This window comes from Limanda limanda, chromosome 1 (assembly GCF_963576545.1).
Source record: "Limanda limanda chromosome 1, fLimLim1.1, whole genome shotgun sequence".
NCBI lineage: Eukaryota > Metazoa > Chordata > Actinopteri > Pleuronectiformes > Pleuronectidae > Limanda > Limanda limanda.
Genome location: NC_083636.1, coordinates 18,224,099 through 18,244,970, shown reverse-complemented (window position 1 = coordinate 18,244,970; position 20,872 = coordinate 18,224,099). Strand labels below are relative to the sequence as shown.

At 41.4% G+C, this 20,872-nt stretch overlaps 2 pseudogenes; one reads left to right on the top strand and one right to left on the bottom strand.

Annotated features, from left to right (window-relative positions):
- Positions 1 to 9,365: 9,365 nt before the first annotated feature.
- Positions 9,366 to 18,322, top strand: LOC133023855 (probable polypeptide N-acetylgalactosaminyltransferase 8; annotated as a pseudogene).
- Positions 18,323 to 18,728: 406 nt separating this feature from the next.
- LOC133022933 (adenosine deaminase 2-A-like) lies at positions 18,729 to 20,355 on the bottom strand (annotated as a pseudogene).
- Between the last annotated feature and the right edge of the window lie 517 nt (positions 20,356 to 20,872).

Sequence of the window (20,872 nt, the reverse complement as noted above, 5' to 3'; positions counted from 1 at the left end):
GTCGCATTTTAATAAATCAAACCTGAAACCCAGAGATGTTGCAGTGTGTATGCCGTGAGTTCACTGAATGATACTAACTAACTTGTTATGGGTGCGTTCATAAATTCATCGTGAAATGTTCAGAGCATGGATTCATAGTTTCAGATCACTGCCGGGAACTAATCAGTCCTGCTGTCAGTGTAGAGAAGGAGGGAGGTGGAAGATACTGCACTGTTCATGGATAGCATTAGTTATGCATATACTTATAAGGCTTCATCCTTTGGGCCAAATGTAGTTTACTTTACTTGATGCAGTACTGCCACATTGAAAATACTCAATTCTAAATCCTTCATTGCAATGTCACATAAGATAAAGTGTGTCCACTGATCAGGAACAAGTTACAAGTGTGTTTGTTTAAAGGTGACATATTATGAAAATTCCACTTTTGTAGTGCTTCTACACGTTAATTTGGGTATCTGGCATGTCTACCGTCCCAAAAACTCTGGAAAAAAACAACTCCCTCGATTTGTTGTGGTTCCTCTATGTCAGAAACGATACGCTAGATGGCGTTGAATGGGATTACGAGAAGAATTTACGTCATAGTCTCGCTACACGGCCCGGCTCCACCGGCCACTGACTCTGGTTCAACAAGATATGGTTGCAAGATTGTATCTTTGTCTCCAGTAGCCATATTTCTACAGAGGTAATGGATAGCTTAAAATCTGGGAGCTTGTATCTCGTGAAGGAGGGAGGGGGGAGTGTGGGGGGGGGGCACTCAAAACAGGTCAATCTGAGGGCTGCTTTAGACAGGGTAAAAAGGCTGCTGTTTTAAATGATCCTTGTGGTATTTTGACCAAAATATGTTTCAGACATTTCATTAAGACCCCAATGAACCATATCAACTGCGGTAAAATGGGCATAATATGTCACCTTTCAGTTAATTCTGTGATCAAGATATTATTCATCTAATCGGCCTATTACTTAATTTGTAAAGATTAAGGGAGAAGTGATACCTGCTCACCATATTCCACCATAAGTAAATTAACATTTAAAAGAATAGGCAGTGTTACCCTCAGTTTTATTTTTAATTCATTTGAACTTTTACCAAACCGGTATACCAGTGCCTGGTGTATCCGTAATTGGCTGCAGATTGCAATCGGTGGTTGTGTTCTCGAAGCACAAGAATCATAAATGATTTAAGAAAAGAGAAAAATAATTCTAGGAATTTATTTCTCTTTGAAAATTTTTATTTTAATCCCTTTGCACCTGTCCCAAGCAGGTATACTAGTTCCTTGTGTATCCGTGGTTGGTTGCTTCTAGCATATAAGTGGTTGTGTCATCTCAATGCACAATAATTATGATTAATCTTTGAAGAGAGACATAGGTTCGAAACTAATTTCTCTTTGAATTTTATTTATTCTTAATTCCCTTTGCTAAGCAGACTTTTGTGTAACTATGGTTGGTTGCTGACTGCGTTTCAGTAGTTGGTAATTTTTATTGGAGATTTTCTGCATGCTTTTGATCTTAAGGAGACAAACTAGATTTGAGAGACTAGTTTGAGAAGACTAGTTGTTGAACAACTAGGTCTTAAGGATTGAGCCACAGAGCTATCCTTCATTGCTACTATATAGACACAGGGTGAAGCTCACCTGTGCGTCTTGTTGTGTAGTGTTAATTAAGCGTTTTACCCGCTTTTATCCAAGCGAGCTTGAGCCGTCCACCAGGTGTCTTTTCGCACTCAGAACATGAGTAGCATGTACCACCATGGGGCAAGCGCTCCCTCAGGACCAGACGTCCTATTAGAGACTGTAGCCAGTCTGATTAATTTTTTCTAATGATGCGGTGAGTGAGTTGAGTGAGTATGAAATAAGTACCTGCGATCGTAAGATCAAGAACTGTCCATGCACTCATCAACCCCACTGGCCCGCATCCGAAAATACCCCATGCTCTGGGTCAACTGACACTCCTCTACCAGCAGAGAGCCGAGCTGCAGACCCAAGAACATGCGAAGGCGCTCAGAGCCATGCAAAGCAGCATGTCGAGCGGAGCAGGAGAAAAACTCCCACCTGCGGCATATCATCGAGACCCGCAAAGAACAGGACCAGGCGGTGCAGGAGCACGCGCAGGTCAAAGGTCTGCAGAAAAGGGGGCACAGTCAAACAGAGCTGCCCCCCCTCCAGCTGAGATCCCTGATGACAGGGCCAGGAGCTGACGTCATTCCCGGTGGAGCCAGCAGAGCAGAGACACTGGGAGAACAGCTGCGAGCACAGCTCCACAACCCTCATGCAGAGGGAGCTTTGCTCTGGAGAGCCAGACACACCCAGCAGTCCACCGCTCCGACCCACTCAACACCAAAGGGGGAGCAGGACTCAACCCCTAGACGTGCAGTGACCTGGGACCGCTATGAGGCAACATCAAATGCCTGTCCAGCGGACACACAGCATCCACTCCAGCCAGAAGGAACACATCCTGCGCGGAGCCATGCTGATCCACATCACGACGACGGAAGGACTCCGTCCTGGAGGGCTGAAGGAGATTCCCAGTCTGCCACTCAGGCAGAGGCGCACCATGACTCACGGTCGCGTCCTGGATGGTCCTCCAACCCCCGGTGCAAGAGATGGTGGCCACGAAGATGAGTACCGTGGCACATACGAGATAGAAGACCCTAATGACTCAGCACCCCCTCAAAGAGAGGAAATCCGCAACCGGCGGCAAGAGCCCCTTGAAAAGACATTTATCGCTTCGACCCAGACAACCGAGGGTTTAACGAAGACGACACCGTGGTTCTGGCAGTTCAAGTCCAACTCAATGTGGACCCGGCGCTGGAAGATGACAACTTTCCCCACGCCAAGATGAACCCCAGCAAAGAGAACCAGAAACAACGACCCTTCCAACAGGGTGCCCCTCAAAACCAAGGGGGTGAGGATTTCAACCAGCCCCACAAACAGTTTCGACCTCAGCACCTGAATCCCTCTCAACAGAGAAGTAGGGGCTGTAACCAAAGGAAACCCCATCAATACCAGGAGTATAGATATGGTGACCGAAATCCAACACATGGGATGCATCCTGGCACAGAGGAATTAATACGGAGATGTGTGGATGAAGCAATGAGAGACATTGTGCCACGTGTTCCTCCAGGCTCCACTGAGAGACCAGACACTGAACCCCGTTGGCGAAACTAGGAGCAGACGCCCTCCTTCTCCACTCCTAAAGATGACTTCAATGACTGGGAAGGACCAAGGCGCTGCCAGAAACCCCTCTCACCTCCACACCTGAAAAGGGGGGGGGGAAGAAATCCCAATTTTAAAACAAAGACCGCTCAAACCACTCACTCCATCAATAGCTGCATGCTTTAGACCCTCTGTCAGTAAATTGTACAACGTACGTTCAGGTAGTGAACTCTTTAGACCTCGTTGAGGAATTTTGAAGTCGTTACCACTACGGTTGTGCAGCCCTCAAGGGTACAGTTGGCAATTCAGTCTTGGCAGTGCAATTTCAATATCTGTAGATTTGCAAACCTAGAAATAGGATTTACCATATATTCACAGATTAGCGAACAACAGAACGTGACTCGCCGTTCTAAATGTTTTTGTTTGACAGAATAACGCACATGTTTATTTCAAAACACCAGCACCTACTCAAACATTTTCTTCTGTTCCTTTTTCCACTTTTCTTTCGTTTCACTCTTCACCGAAATTCATTGGTATGTTAACAATAACTGCCGATAAGCATTATGTGAAATTGAAAATGTGCGCCGTGTTTTAGAATAGATGTTGTTTAGCCTCTGTCTGCCCAGACAATTACCTCTCTCTGTTTAGACTCATGCCTCAAAGACATTTATGCCTCATGATGAACTAACTTTCAATGCTTCAACTCCACTCAAGGATTACCTCTCATGGATTATCACTGGACTCTCGACCCTAGCATGCCCTGGAAACCGGGTAACGACCCACTTCCCAGACCAAAGGGGGATTGTTGGGCAAGGCCCAGTGATCTGACTTAGAACAAAGAGTCGTAAAACCTTAGGCCAGGCTCGGGTAACCCCTCAGATAAAAATTCCAGCATGGGCCCTTATCTCCATGTGGCAGCAGGTCACTTCCTGGGTCCCCCACGGTAAGCCCGCCCCTGGGGGCCAAATCCTGACAACTCAATTGGCTGGAGGGCCACACTGACCCCTGACCCCTCCTCCCAGGGGGGAGTCACCTGGAACATGACTTAAAAAGGCTGAGCTCACAGAAACCTTTCTCTCTTTTCCTCCGATGCTGACGTTCCCATCAGGCCCTTTCGGGTCTGCCCAGAGGTTCCAGCAAACTTAAGGAGGGAACTACTTTTCTCTTAACTGCTCTTTTCACTCCAGCACTGACGTTCCAGTTAGGCCTCCTCCGGTCTGACCAGAGGTTCCTGTTGCTTAAGGAGGCGATAAGACATTTATTTCAATTCATTTCATTCATTTATTCTTTTATCTTAGTCGACGTTTTTATTTTGAAAAGGACTTTTCCTGTTTTAACTTGGAAAGATCAAACAGGAAATTGCTCGCTGGACGATCTCAGACTGTTTCCTTTTCCACACGGACTTTACTTTTATTCTTTCTCCACACGATCTACAACGGCTACAAGCAGCCGCACGTCCCTGTGAGGCAGCACGATCTCCGCTGCTACTGAAGAAGACGAAGCCTCATCCCGTCACGGAGCACGACGGATCCGCTCCGGCCCAGCTGCGGTGCTCATGGGAGCCCGCCTGAGAGACTTCAAGCTATTCACTGAACCTCCGGGAGATTCGCGCCAATGCGCATGCAACCCACGAAATCACGGTCACAGTAAGAGGCTTATGTTGTCTGGGCAGATGTTAGTTTTAATATGTAGCGTGTTGATTTAATACTTGAGTGTATTTTGTTGATGGAACTTCCGTGTTCCATTGTTTTAGCCGGCCACTACTCCGAGCCGCTACTTCCGGTTTCCGGTTTGATCGCAATGTTTTGTGTTGCAGTAAATAGGGCCGCGAGAAGCGCCTCCGCCCGCACTGTTAACGTCTGTGTGAGTCTGCAGTGATTTCACCAATCAGAACCTCGGCCCACAACGCTCGCTTGAGGGCTGAGGGGTGAATCACTGTTAACTCATCTCAGGCGTATTTTTAAGAGCTTCTTTGAACTCTCCTTACATGTTTTCTCTCTCTTTCTCTCTCTCTCTCTCTCTCTCTCCTTCTAAACCGACCTATACACACTTCTGACCTGTATTTATAATACAGGTCATGTCACATAGTTAAATCTATGCTTAGAGAGGCTGAACACATCTGGAAACCATTCGGCCCCCAAAGCCAAGCAGAGATAAGAATTCTCTTTGTCTAAAATTTCCTTTGTGTAATTCATGTGACGACCACCAGTGTGCGCTCCGGCCACATGGTGTCATTAACATAGACTCCATCTTGAATAACGCAAGTTAACCCACCATTTTGAGTCTATTATTGCCACGCCTCCGCTCTCTCTCTCCTCCCATCCTGGCTCTAAATTCATAACGGCTCCGCCATCTTGTTTTGTAGTCAATCCGCCATTTTGAGAGTTTTTAGGCCTTGATTCCACGAATCATGATCGGCCTCCATCTTAGATGTGATGTCACTACGCGTCATCGCCACGCCCCTTCTTTTTCTCTCTCTCTCGCACACACACACACACACACACACACACATTGATAGACACAGACAGATACACACACACAGAGACACATAGATGGACCAGAGGTTACATGCGTGTTCTAAATTGTGATAAGCTGCTGTTGTTATCTTTGAAATATGGGAGTTTGTTAAAATGATAAATCATTAAATAACACTAACTTTATTTCACATACACACACATAGACACACCCACACAGAGAGACACTTTGACACAGACACACACACACAGAGACAGACATACATAGGTAGACCGCAGGTTTTACATGTATTTGCTGAATTGTGATAAGTGCTGCTGCTGTGTTTATCTTTGAAATATCGGAGCTTGTTAAAATGATAAATCATTGAATAACATTATAACTTCCCCTTTTTAATAAATACTTTTGTAATTAAAGTATCTGTAGTCTGTGATTATTTGTGCATAAGTGTGTGATTGCAGCTGGATTATGATTGCCTGTGCTCGAACTTAGAAGCCTTCACTGTTTATTAAGTAATCGTTAATATTAAAATATTGACATTATTAATTTGACATTTATCATTATGAGACTGATAATTATAGCTTGACATCGTTGGTCCCTGGAAACCAGGGTGGTGCCCCCCTTTCTCAAATATTAATATAGATAGTATTATTCTTAAATTGATAATTTTATTGTTTTTGACTAATTATTTTCATTATTCTTGGTTGATAACCTTATCATTGTTAATTGATAGCTTGTACTTTCTAATTGATAATTCCTATTTTCTCATTAGTGGTTTTATTGTTATTTGATTACTGATCATCTTCAATTAATAATTTAATTATTTTTGATAGATAATTTTTATTATTTTAATAATCATATTTCATGATTATTAATAATTAGCCAACGTCAAGTCTAATCCTATTGCACAACAGCAGAAATTCTTCACATTTGAGAAGATGAAACAACAACATATATCTTTACATAAAAAAATACTGTTGACAGTGCTAAAAACAGTTCACAATTTTTTGTCAGTGAATTCATTGTTTTGGCTCAACGTGTGTAAACTGTTGGAATGTTACATTTTTAATGAACCATATAATTATTCCTAAATCAGTCTGGTGATTTTATTTCATATGCTTAATCTGTAAAGGATCAATTAAAACTTGAGTTGACATACAAAGTAGCAGACAGTAACAGAAGTACAAGTACTTAAGAACTGCATTTAGGAAGATGTACTTGTTTTTCAGCTTCCAAACTGGCATCCTAACAACCCACTTCATCCCCCACACTTTCTACATTTAAACCTTTGGATTCTCCGAGTCCAGCAGGGGGCAGCAAGACACCCAAGTGGAACCCACCAGGTGCAGCTGTGATGCTTACAGGTGTTTACATATTTACTCTGAGTCACTTGAACTCTCAATTCATTTCCTTTTCCTTCCCAGGTCTGATGGGTAAAAGTCCCACGTCGTCCCACAATCCCTCAGGGAAGTCTCCGGGTCAGGGTCTGCGACTCGAACTGTCTCGTCGTGTCAGAGTTAAACCGCTTCATCCCAGTGTTGCAAATCACTGACGGAACTCTTCAACTGTCCATGTTTGTGTCAGCGATGTACAGCTATATTACCCTTTTAGCTTTAATTACTACTTTTAAAAAATGTCGCTTGTAAATATTTCTTTCTTGATTTTACAATAATAAATATGACGTGATTTCCACAAATGCCATATTTTGCCTCAAGTAAAAAGGTACACCATTAAACACCTTTATACACCATAAGCTCCTCCCTGAGGGGAAGGAGAAGTTTCTCTTCTTCTTCACTGTCTGGTTAGGGTTGGTAGACATTCTGTCTCCAATCTCTGTCCCAAAACCGCTATCCATGTTTACAACCCACACAAATCCCCCGATTTGTGAACCCTTTGTTAAGTGACACTGTGTGTGAGGAAGTCATATAACATCAGTTGCTTGAGTGACTCCTGCATGTGAAACATCTGTCTCTGAGACAGGGCCGGCCCTAGCACATTTGGCGCTCTAGGCAAGCTTCACTCCTGGCGCGCCCCACCCCCCCCCCCCCAAAAAAAATAAAATATTTTTTCAAAATGATTTTCCACGAAAACGTATAAAATGATTTCTTTCTTCGACGAAGTTGCTTGGACACACACACTCTAACCATAAGCCTCAATGTGCTAGCATGTTCTGACAACACCGTTTTCGGCTCATTTTACCCTAATGTTAATACCACAGCAACAAAGTATAACTGTAGAATACAGCATGAATGGAGCAGCAATAACGACATGGAGCCTTCAGTTCCTCATCCAGACTGCATCTTATTCAAATTAAACACAATTTCAAGTACAAGCATTTCTCTGAGTGTAACTGCATTTTAAAGTGCATAAAACATACATTCAATTATTATGGTGTCTCTTTACTTCAAACATTATCACTCATAAAGAAATATAAACATTAACAATATAGACCTATTGAACATTGGCTTATAACTGGTCTTTATAAGGCACAATAACAATACATGAATTAATTACAGAGTCTGTTTGTGTCGGAGCTGAACTACACCCTGTCTAAAGTAAACAAAATACTATCTCGACCCGCCTGCACGACGACGCGCAGGTAAAATAAACACCTATACAGGCGAATGTAGCCCCGCCCACCTATTGGCGCGAGTGTCCCACTGCACAGCGGAGTTTCTAAGTTTTTACCAGTCTAAGTAGACAATCAAAACGATATTAATGTCTCAATGACACTCGTGGTGATCAAGCGAAGCTTTAGGAGCTAACGTAGGTGACTCTCACCCACTACTAACCCGTAGAATACAGGATGAATGCAGCAGCAATTAAGACACGGAGCATTCCGTTCCTCATCCAGACTGCATCTGGCCTGTGGGAGGACGTTACCCCCAGAGAGACAGTCCGGGGTGCAACTGCTCTCGTGCCAAACGTGCCACCTGAGTGCTGCGGTCGTTTACTGATTTCTCTAATGAAACTTCTGGGTTGATTTCAGGAGGTTAACAACTAGGGGTGAAAACTCAGTAGGATCTTTTCATTATGATATTTTAGTCACCCAAGGGACATAATATGGATTTGTTGATTCTCAAACCATTTAAACAGACTGACCAAGTGTCTGGTTGCAGTTTGTCATTTATGTCACATCTCTCTCCTCATAATTATCCATTATATCTTTAGTGTCAAGATGAACTATTGAAAATGAAATATTTTGATTTTTTTTTTATATGTACTAAATGTTCCCCCGTCACCTGATGTCAGGTTATTCAACATCTTTTGTCCACATCTCCATCAGGGTATCATTTTAACTTTGCACATTGCAACACTGCATTAACTATCCACACCCAATGTAACTACCACCCCCTAGGAGCTATATACCCAATCTAACAGACAGAAATTCATCAGTCCTCCATCAGTCACGGTGAAGACAGTAGATGCTTCTTTCACCATTACCTTTGTAAGTATCCCTTTTGCTTTGATTTCATTGTACCACATTACTACAGATTGTAATCTTTATATTTTCTGTGTTTATATCGGATGAGCCAACATTTTTATCATGATATAGAAATTAAACCATTTCTTTTTTTAATTTTGTCAAAGCGAGAAAGGAAATCATGACACGGCTTAAACACATAGTGAGATTTTTTTCTTCACTAATATAAAAGTTGGGTGAGAAAACAAAAAATGTTCCTTTATTCATTCAATGTGACGACTGACTTAAACTCTCTACCCAGCAGCAGCAGCAGCAGCATGATGAGGTGTAGCTATTTCAAAGTGTCGATTTTGGCCTTAGCCACGGCCTCGACCCTGGTGTACCTGAGCTCCATAAAGAATGAGGTCCATACCCACTCGGAGAGACTCGAGACGGCCCACCACAACGATTCCATCAGAAGCCAGGGGATGCTCAGAAGGTTGGACAAGATGGAGAAGGATATAAACAGGCTGCGTGAGTAAAATCTAAATAATCTAAGTTTTAAATCAAAGTTTATCAATTGGTTGAACTTGATTTTTTAGCTTGAAGAACTCTGTGTGTCATGATCCAATAAAGGAGGCTGTAGATTATAACAAGGTTCAATTTGTTTAAAAAGTTAAGTTTAAAAAAAGTTAAGGTGAAACATTTTATTTTTACGTTTCCACATGTAATTGACCTGCTTCATGCTAAAATCTAAAAGTGTTTATAGGGACGAAACTGCGACCATCATTTGAATTATCAGTTACTATAATTATTTCCCAAATTAATCAATTATTTTATCTGCAAGTGTCAAAATGTCAAGAGACCAATGTGGCCGTGTCAAATTTCTTGTATTTCATATATTATCCAACCAACAGTTAAAAAAAAAAGAAGCAAGAAACTACAGTAAATAAGTGATCACAACTAGATAAAGATGAATTTCCTGCAGATCATGAAACTTATTGACTCGCTAGGAGATTTTTACTGAAGAAACAGAGATTTTTAATGAAGTTAGGTAAAATATGACTTTACAAGAAGCCAGTGACAGAAAACATCCTGCTCTCTGTTTTCTGTCCACAGTCGGTGTGATAGGCAAGGTTGAGATGAAGGTGCCAGCGGGGCAGAAGGAGGCAGAGGTGAAGAAGGAGAGGAAGGTGGTGAGGAAGCTGTTCCCCAACTCGTACCTTTTCAGTAAGTGGGGACAAGAGCTGTCGGAGGAGGAGCAGAGGGAGGCGGAGATGCTGTACAAGAGATACGGGTACAACGCCTTCCTCAGTGATCGCCTCCCCCTCAACAGAGAGATCCCGGACACCAGGCCCCCCAGGTAACCTCCCATATCCTCTCTGCACACACCACACTCTGCTCAAACACGGATGGAGGGGCTATTCACCAGATGCCAAATGACAGCTTATATTACTGCACAAATGCACTTAACATCCTTGTGCAATCAATGTCAATCAAGGTGTGTGTTAGCTCCATATTCTGCCTGCTGCTGAACATTTTCTCAGTGTGTTGGTTCCGTAACATCTTATCTTATCTTTTTTATACCGTATTTTATAGTCCAATAAGTAATCTATTCTGTATCTGTTGATCAGAAAATGTATCGTTACCTAAATTATCTAATAAAAATGAGCAAAAAATCCCCCCCCAAGCAAAAACAAAAGTGAGGAGCAAATTCATTTAACTGAGGAATATTTATCTTAATCTTGTGTTAAATAATTAATTACATTAATTCTGCTCCAACTGTTACTGCATATTGCATATAGCATTGCCATGTACTATATTATATCAAATTAATGACATTTAATATTAATATGATTTATTGTATTTGTCTATCTTAGTATATGCATGTATACATTTTTTATTTTATATATTTTATATTATTTTCCCTTGCACTATATTTGCTTTATGCTATCTTAACATGAACAAACATGGATTAAGCTTTTATTTCCCAGAAAACAAACTTTTTGTTGATGTGGACAACCGATGTACGAAAAAAAAAATTAGGTTTGACTCATTTCAGTAAAGTAGGTTCCTTTTATATGCGGATTTAATGTGAAAATAAATCCCAAAATGTATGCATTTCTTATTTACACACTGATCAATCCGCGATTGAGAAAAAAAGCATTGCAGAAGTGGGGCTCCCGAGATATCTTTCCTACATTTACATCTGATTTTCCACTTTTCTCCTGTGACCATCACGAACACAAGAACTACAGGTTAAAATTTGGATTTAAGATGTAAAAATAAACACACTTTCCCCCGTCACAGATGTGCTGAGAAGAAGTACCCAGCTGATCTGCCCACCATCAGCGTGATACTGATCTACCTGGATGAGGCTCTGTCTATCCTCAAGAGGGCGATTCGCAGCATCATCGACAAGACGCCGGCTCACCTCCTGAAAGAAATCATCCTGGTGGACGACCACAGTAGTAACGGTGAGTTAGATAATCTGGTTTTAGGCTAAGGGAGATTATTTCGAGATATAGGCTGCTTTCATTTTTTAAACCATTTGCTTCCGACACATTATTTAAGACGTACAAAGACAAACAAAATGTTTACTGACGCGATGAATCAAGTAAGAAATGTTGCCCTCTGCTGGTCATTCGAGAGAAGACAGGTTCAAGGCACCTCCACTTTGGCTTCACTTTCCCGACCTGGAGTATATACGTCCATTTTTAGAAACAGTCTGTGGTTTGCCCCTGCTTCCAATGTTAATGCTACGCTAAGCTAACTACCTCCTGGCTGTAACTTCAGACTTAATGTTTCACATTCAACAACAATTCTTTTAAATATATATATGAATACAATAATGTTTTTCTTAATTGTTGGCGCCACCAGTGAAATTATCTTTATTATGCTGGGGTGACGTTTTAGAGGTGGACATTTCCAAATCAAAACCAGCTGCTTGGCAACCGTCACTTTTAAGGCTGACCTAAAGTTTTGTAACTAGACTCAACCTACAGCAACATTAATAAAACCTTCACTGTCTGCAGAGGATTTAAAGGAGAAACTGGAAGACCACATCACCCTGATCAACGAGGAGCGTCCAGGCCTGGTGAAGAAGGTCCAGCACTCTGAGCAGCTTGGCCTCACGCAGGCCAGACTGTCGGGTTGGAAATCCGCCGTGGGAGACGTGGTGGCCATCTTTGACGCTCACATCGAAGTCCATGTGGAATGGTTGGTTCAAATACAGAGTGATGCGAGTTAATTTGTCTTTTGCAGTGTTGCCGTGCTGTTAAAGCTGTCAGTGCACATGTTGTTTCTGTTCTGTCGAGTTGACCTGTCTCTCTTTTTGAAGGGCAGAGCCGTTGTTAGCTCGCATTAAAGAGGACCGCACCATCATCGTCACACCAGTGTTCGACAGAGTCAATTACGATGACCTGACGCTGACTCCCTACGTGTCTGCAGCTGACGCCTTCGACTGGGATCTGTGGTGCATGTACGAGTCCTTCAGACCAGAGTGGTACGAGCTAAAGGACGATACACTACCTGCCAAGTAAGTTTAATTATTACCAGCCAGGTTAGCAAAACCCTACTTTGGTTAGGTAAGAAGTTAAACGCATTTCCAGCGGGGGGAGGTTTTGAATTTTGAGAAGTAGTAATCATGCAAGATAAAATAATTACTGAAAACTTTAATAAAAGCATAAGTATTTGTAGCAAGAACGTTTTCAAAGCATCAAAATTACGCTTTAAAATGGTAACAAGAGTTCAACATGTATGAGCTTCACCAAGGAGATTATATTTTCATTGTCGTTGAGTATGCAAAAACAACTGAACCAGAGGTTTTTCAACATTTTACGAATTTCTCAAAAAACTAGACTTTCTAAATACAATCAACTTGCACCAAATAACACTCTTTCATTAAGATCAATGAATTACTCTCTGGGAAAACGGTGGATATGTTGAAAAGTTAAAGAAGGTTAAGGAAATGCATTCTGATCCAGATCGGCACCAAAATCGAATGAGATGTTTGCATAATATTGCTTATAAACAAAAATAAAACAACCAACACACAAACAGACAGGGGTGAAAATATAACTTAGTCAGAAACTAATGAAAAGATCTTCATGAAAAAATATCAGGCCTTTATGAGTAATATCTCTAACGTGTGATGCGGATCAGGACGTATTTAAACTGAGTACAACACTTTAACAAATCGCTGTAGTTTCTACAGTAAAATTATACAGTAACTTCTTGTTCTGTCTTTTTCCGAAGTTTATCTGTATATCGCAATGCATCATGGGCCAAATATAATTACAGCAGCTGACAGAATTTTTCCACAATAACACATTGTAAAATGACAGGCAAGTTGTATACTGTCTGTAGATGGTGCATGTTACAGTTAAATACGGTTGATATCGAATGCATTGAACGAGGCGCTTTGAAAGAGGACCTTGACATGAGAGCATGGGAGCAGAGGAGCAACAGCCGTGTGCAGCCACTACATAATACGTAAGTTGAATGTTAATTGCCTACAAAATTTATATGGGCCCCAACTTTGTTGGGATGTCATTGTAAAAACCTTGGTGAGATCTTTATTAAACCAATGCTATTGTTTGCAGTTACTAAACTGACAACTTACTAAAGTGAATGACTTGAAGTGAATCAATGACATTTGAAATTGAAAAGCTAGTATGCAACCCTGCCAGGATGCTCTGTTATGAGAGTAGTTAAGCTCATTAACATTGTGCTAAAGCTAGCATGCTAACGCTAGCTGGGTAAATTGGATTGGTCCTACATTGAACAGTCAGTGACTGCAATTTAAAATTATTTTACTGAAAGTTTTGGATTTCACTGTTTGTAGTATAGGGATGACCTGCGGCTAATTTGCAATACCGTTTTTTTTTTTTGTTGTAGCAGGTATAACTTTTACAAACAGAAATAAGTATGAAATGATGATACTTTGAAGCTTTTGAAAATTATATTAGTATGATCTTGTTGCCCTCAACAGTTAAGCTATTTTTTTAATGTATTTTTTCTTGTAGGTGTTAGCAACAGCAACTGACGTCAAAAGAACACTGACACTTCCTGACTTTCCGGAACTAATTGTCTCGGGTAGTGTATACAGTTTTTTTTTAAACTGTTAAGCATTGCACAGACCGCGACTATATAACCATTAAACATGTGGATATGTCTATGCGGAAGGCAACCGAAATGATGTTAGATCATGAACTGCCTTTGTCTGCTGCCCTCTGCACTTGTCCAAGTAAGACAAAAGTAACGAGCCAAATAAGTTATTCAGTAATGGAAATGCCGTTATAATAAGGGTTAGGCTTACCAACCAGCACTGACGTCGTTGCATGGACTTAACCCTGGGCATAGAGTCCTTCAATTGAAGATCTCATGACTAGCCCTACAACAATGGCAGCAAACTGGGACAACTACCAAAAAACATTTTAAACCACAACAAACATGCCAAAAATATGTTTAGTAATCCACAACAGAATATATATTAACTCTTTATTGTTTGTGGGCTGGACCTTTATTGCAGAATTTGAAGCAAAAACTTGATCACCCTACCTGGTTTATGTGCAGTGAATATTTTATAGTCAGTGATGTTCATAAAAATGAAACTGACTTATCTTTATTGCTGTTCATTTGTGTGGTTAATATGTATATATTTTTATATATATACGAGTTTGAATGATTCACGTAACTGCTTTTATAGTTTTTTTTAAACCTTGCATGTCAGCTATTTGTATGTTGGCTATTTCAGAGGTCTGTTAAGCAAACGATACGATCTTTAGCACTAAGTTCACAACTTTGCCAAATAAAAGCTTTGTAATTCCACAAAGCATTACAGCAATAAAATATACTTTATGCTTTTATCTCAGTACTAGCCCAACAACAGTGGCAGCACACTGGGACAACGACCAAACAACATTTTATACCACAACAAACGTGCCAAATATTTGTTTAGTAATTCACAGCAGCTCTTTTAGAGGAGCTGTCAGGGCAGTTTTTTCATGAAGTTTCTTTTCGTGTGATTTTGTGATTTCAGATGTTTCGTTGGAATCAATCCAACCAAAGGCACCAAGACGGCAAAGCTGGTCTTGACTTTGAGTGCAAGTCAAACGTAATGCATTAGGACTGTTCTCCTCCTCAATATGTGACTGGACATTGTTCTTCTCTTAACATTGTATTAGTATTTACATATTTTGCTGATATATTTAGATTTCCAATTACACTGAAAAAGGTCATATTTTTTAGCTAGTTAGCTCAAAGTTAAATTATACCAAAAATTATGTGACCTTCTTAATACATTTCTACCTCAGGTCCTGGTTTCAGATTGGGCCTTTTAAGCCAAGTATGTTGTCAGTTTTAATAATGTTTTACTATGTTGAAACTATCGTCACTGAGAATTCCACTGGGTGGCCGGTGTCCTATGATATATAATTTAGGTTGAAGAGCTTTACTGAAAAAACGAACACCATGTACTTAAAATGTTGTGATACTGTATTGTGTCAATAAAAGTTTTTTTTTTGGTTACAGCTCTGGCTTCATTTTTATTTAACAGGTTAAGAGACTTTAGTGCGATGTAGATGAATTTTGGATAAACAGTATGCCTGGTCTCGTTCAAAATACCTCACAATATGCATCATTTGCAAAACTGCTAATGTAAGTATTAACAGCTATTTATTGGCAACTTTATTTGCCAGGTGAATTCTGTAATTTGAATAGAATACAAGGTAATGTTGTAAACTAGTTTACAATTAATTGCGGTTTTAGGTAAAAAAACAAACAAGAAATTGTTGCAATTTATATACAACAAAAAACTGTAAAAGTTATCCTGTAATATACTGTTATTCCTTTGAAAGTAATTAACAGTACTTTATTGGTAACTTTTTGCCAGGTATTTCCTGTTAATTCTACAGTCAATTCTTTACATTGAAGGCAATACAGTGGCCAGTCAGCCTTGGTGGAGGTGTGGCTTCGCTGAGTGTCCTTATAGTTATATATTTTGAAATTATCATAGTAGAAACATTTGGAAGTCTGAAAATTACACATAATAGGAACTTTAATGTAAATATCATGTATTTGTCGAGCTTCCCTCTTTACTACTCGTATTACTGCTGTTATTAGCCAGTGTTTCAATTGATTTACACATTGTCGACCTCTGTCATCAGGAGTCCCTCCGTCATGGGGATTCTTGTAGCCGATCGCAAGTTCTTCGGCGAGATCGGGAGCCTTGATGGTGGAATGAAAATATATGGCGGTGAAAACGTCGAGCTCGGCATTCGGGTAAGACTGAAGAACTCCGACCGTTTTTTGGGTTTTGTTTGTCATAGTCCAGGCCCTTTACTGTGTTACTGTTTGCTCTCCTTGTGTTTGCACAGCATTCTTACAGAAGAAAAAACATACAAAGGAGTACTGCATTGTTTCAATAAATTATTTGTCCGGGATGGTTATCATCTCACCATATCATTTGCCGGGATGTGTTGGCAGAGTTGCGTAACAAATTTTACGAGCAAATGTAAGCAGACTAATTAGTCAACGTTTTTCATATTTCCTTATGTGCATATGGTTTGTTTTTCAGGTGTGGCTCTGTGGAGGCAGCGTGGAAGTCATACCTTGCTCTAAGATCGCCCACATTGAACGATCATCGAAGCCTTACCTCCCGGACCTGAGTGTCACAATGAAGCGAAACGCACTGAGGGTGGCCGAGGTTTGGATGGATGAATATAAATATAATGTAAACATTGCCTGGAACCTTCCTTTAGAGGTGAGAGCTTTTACCCTCCAAATTCAAATGACTGTTTTAAGAAGTTGTGACTGACGCAAACGCTGCACTTCCTCCCACAGAATCATGGGATAGACATTGGGGATGTGTCGGAGAGGAAGAAGCTGAGGAAGAGTCTGAACTGTAAGCCTTTTCAGTGGTATCTGGATAACGTTTACCCCATGCTGGACCCCCTGAGTGACCTGCTCGGCTATGGAGCTGTGAGTTTAAAGTAGAAAATCATTCAGAGTACCTGTGAGAAGCAGGGATGTTGAGACGAGGGCTGAAAAAGGGAATGGTTGAAAGTTTTGTGAGAACGACGTTTAAATCATGTGATCGACTACAAACAGGAGCCTGGAACGACACCATGTTCAATGAAGCCCCCGGCCACTAGCTTTCTGCCAAAATAACCTTTAGATGAACCATGTTCCCAACACAATCATGCTGGGAACCTCGCTGTCTCGCCAATGTTTAATGTAAGAGACAATACTACTGTATGTACGACACAATGTTCCCGGCAGCGTCCCACAGTTTACAGCACCAGAGGAAACATTGCAACATGCATTCACCCTGATGTCGTTTGACCCGGAGGGGAATATCGTCTGTATCCATTCCCATTGCAGACAAAAGCCAGATGTTAGTGGATGTTTGTGAGTTTTTCGACCAGTGGAAAAGGGGCCTGACTTTAGGTTTGATGCAGTGACACTTTGGATGCTATAAGAATACATGTCCATGTCTGCTTCTGTCTGCAGCTGAGGAATGACTTAAAACCAGACCTGTGTATAGACCAGTTCCCGGGAACACACCAATTATTTATCCATGTCACTTCTACTCGCCTCAGGTATGTTTTAAAGATTTATTGCAGGCAAACTAAGTCATTGTTATCTGTTCTAACCTACATGAACAGACTGACGTGCTGCAAATGTTGAATTTGAATGTTTTTCCTCCCACATTGAAACAAATATTCCCATTTAAAAAGAAAAAGTTGCTGTAAAAACTGTAACACAGACAGACTATGATTATATCTGTTGAATAACTGCTTTTTTCTGGTGCAGAACTGTTATTATCGCACTAATGGACAGATCTACATCGGCGGAATCAAATCTCACAAGTACAACAGCAACCGCTGCCTAGTGGACTCGGGCTCTGGAGTCTACCCGGGGCTGTACGACTGCAAACTGGCCAAGGAGAAGAAGTTCCACATGCTGTGGGATTTCAAACAGGTGAGTAATATATCAGTTTTTAAGAACAGAAACAGAAATTGAATCTAAAAATGAGTAACTAAAAGCTTTTAGCATTTGTGTTTTTCATTAATATGCTTGTATGACAAGTCTCAGCCACCGTAGAGAGGTTGACTAAAACATGTTTCATACCCAGGATGAACCGATCCAGAACAGAGGCACAAAGAGATGTCTGGAAATTGCGATGGACGAAAACAGCCACTACAAACTGGTTGTTCAGCGGTGCAGTGGTCAGAACTGGAAAATTCAGAATCTCGTCGAGGGCCGTCTGCTGGGCCCCAAGAAGACAATATGAGAAATGAGACATTACTGCGCAAGAAAAACAAACCAGAACAACATGCTTTGCTTTGGTTTTCGAAGGCTAAAGTCGTGAACTGGATCTCAAGAAGTGATAATTTTTTATTATACGGCTTTTGACACTGATATATATATATATATATATATATACATGAACTGCCACGGGGTAGTAGTGATTTTCAGTTTTTGCTTTGCTTTGAATACGAAAAAGCTTTTCTCTTTGAATTTCCCACCAGGGCAGCCTTCACCTTCCCTCTCCTATCAGGCTTTTCCTTTACAGTATAAACAGCAGGCTCCGGAGAGGTCACTTAACATTTTTATACATGATTAAAAGGCTGGCAATGTTTAATTAGGGTGGAGTTTTTAAACAAACATTCAAGTCAACCGAATCCGTTTTGGTTCAGTCAGGAATGATGAGCGATGAAAGCGTCCCATTGGTTCTGCCACATGACGCAGCCCCTGTCCTTCAGGTGATCCAGCAGCGAGCTGTACCTGCAGGAGGGAGGAAGGGTTCATGAGGGGGAACCAACACCAATGAGGCTGAGAAACCCACCAGAATTACACAAATAATAAGTCCCATCAATGTGATTTCTTTCCTCCATATAATCCATGAGATATTCTCTGAGAAATCAATTCAAATGAAATTCACCAGCTCCTCTTCCTTCCACTAAGTTCTGCTGCAATCCGTCCAGTAGTTCACTTTTTCTCCATTTGTGGGTTTGTCTGTTCTTCAGCAGGATTTCGCAAAAACTACCCAACCGTTTTCCCAGAAACTTGTTGGTGGGAGATGGGGACATGGGTCAAAAGAACCTGTTGTCCCCCGTCTGGATCAGGAGGCGGATCCAGGGATTATTTTTTACTTTCTTGTGGCATTTCTTTCAGATTTCTCACAGAATCCTTCATAGATATTTATTAAAGGGTGCAATTCGGTGCAGTTCCTAAAACAAATCTGGATCAATTTGAATGTGGTTTCCTGCAGCAGTAGGTGTTTTAATCAACCAGTCATTGTTTCTTTAAGGACTGCTTTAGCGGTGGATTGCTGCACATTCTGAGCTACAGTGTGCATTTGGGGCAGCAGGGGGATGTGGTTTATGTCCGAAACTCCGAATACAAAGTGCATGTGTGTTTGTGGTAATTTAGGAACTTTGCGAATTGTGTGTCTCCTGCGTTTTTCTCCATGGCACAGAGGAATACGTTTCGAAGTCAATTCCCTGATGGTTTTTGTCTTTTAAGGGGATTTGCTGAAATATCAAATATCCCCAGAATTTTCTTTTCAATAATAATTTAGAATTTGTATTGAAAAAAATAAGGTATTTGCAGTTAACACGTTAAAACCTGTTGATTCCGACCTGATGGAGTTGAGAGCCAGTTCCTTCAGAGTCCCCAGGTTTGCTTTCAAGCCTCCGATGCCGACAAATGCTTGATAGAAGTCGTAGGAGAGGCATGTGGTGCCGAACAGAGACGGGTCGTCGGAGCTGATCACCATCGGGTGGCCCTTGGACATCAGCACAGCGGCCGGGTGATTCCTCAGGTCTGAAACCAGCTTCAGCACCTGGAGGCCGGAGGTCAAACTTAATATACAGACAGGGACCCGTTTTCTTCTTGAGTGTGCTAAAGAATTCAACCTGGTTTGAGATGGGGCACAGCTCCACAGCCACGTTTCTTCTCCTGGAAAGCTCTTTAACCAGCGGGTGGTGTGCCAGAGCGTAGCCGTGCCCAATGCGTGTGGTGTTGATCCACGTCGGTGCCTTCGCCGTCTGCAGAGAAACAAGAGATGTGGCGTTGAAGAGATCTTGGCTTTGTAACGGATGATAGTGAACTTGACCGGCTCGTTCCCGCACCCACCTGTCTCTCCCGCATGAAAGAAGTACGGCAGCGTGACCCCCAGGTCAGCTGGCATGGAGAGCGCCTCCCTGAAGTACCACAGAGACCTGCCGCTGTCCTCCCTGCCGACCTGGAAGCCACAATGTAGGCTTAAGGAAACTTAGATGTCACCACAAAGAGATCAAGAGCAAACCTCTTTCCTACCATGTCGCATTTGAATAAATCAAACCTGAAACCCAGAGATGTTGCAGTGTGTATGCCGTGAGTTCACTGAATGATACTAACTAACTTGTTATGGGTGCGTTCATAAATTCATCGTGAAATGTTCAGAGCATGGATTCATAGTTTCAGATCACTGCCGGGAACTAATCAGTCCTGCTGTCAGTGTAGAGAAGGAGGGAGGTGGACGTTCATCAGCTCAATGGTGCCTATTGTACATCCATTCAGTCAAACCCCTGTTTAAGGTGGAGCTTATATATATATATATATATATAAACATCCCACATGACAAGGGTATTGCCACAAGAACACCCAAATTGTGGAAACAAAACAAACCAAGTGCATCACAGTGTGTGAGGTCAAATAAGAATGTGGAGGTTATGAGGTGGTCATAGTTGCCTGCCAGGGAGACTATATTTTATCAGTGGCTCTCAGGTTTTGTGAAATTTCATCATGGAGCCGTTATGGGTGCATCAGATTTTTCTTTTACGGCTTAATGTTCTGC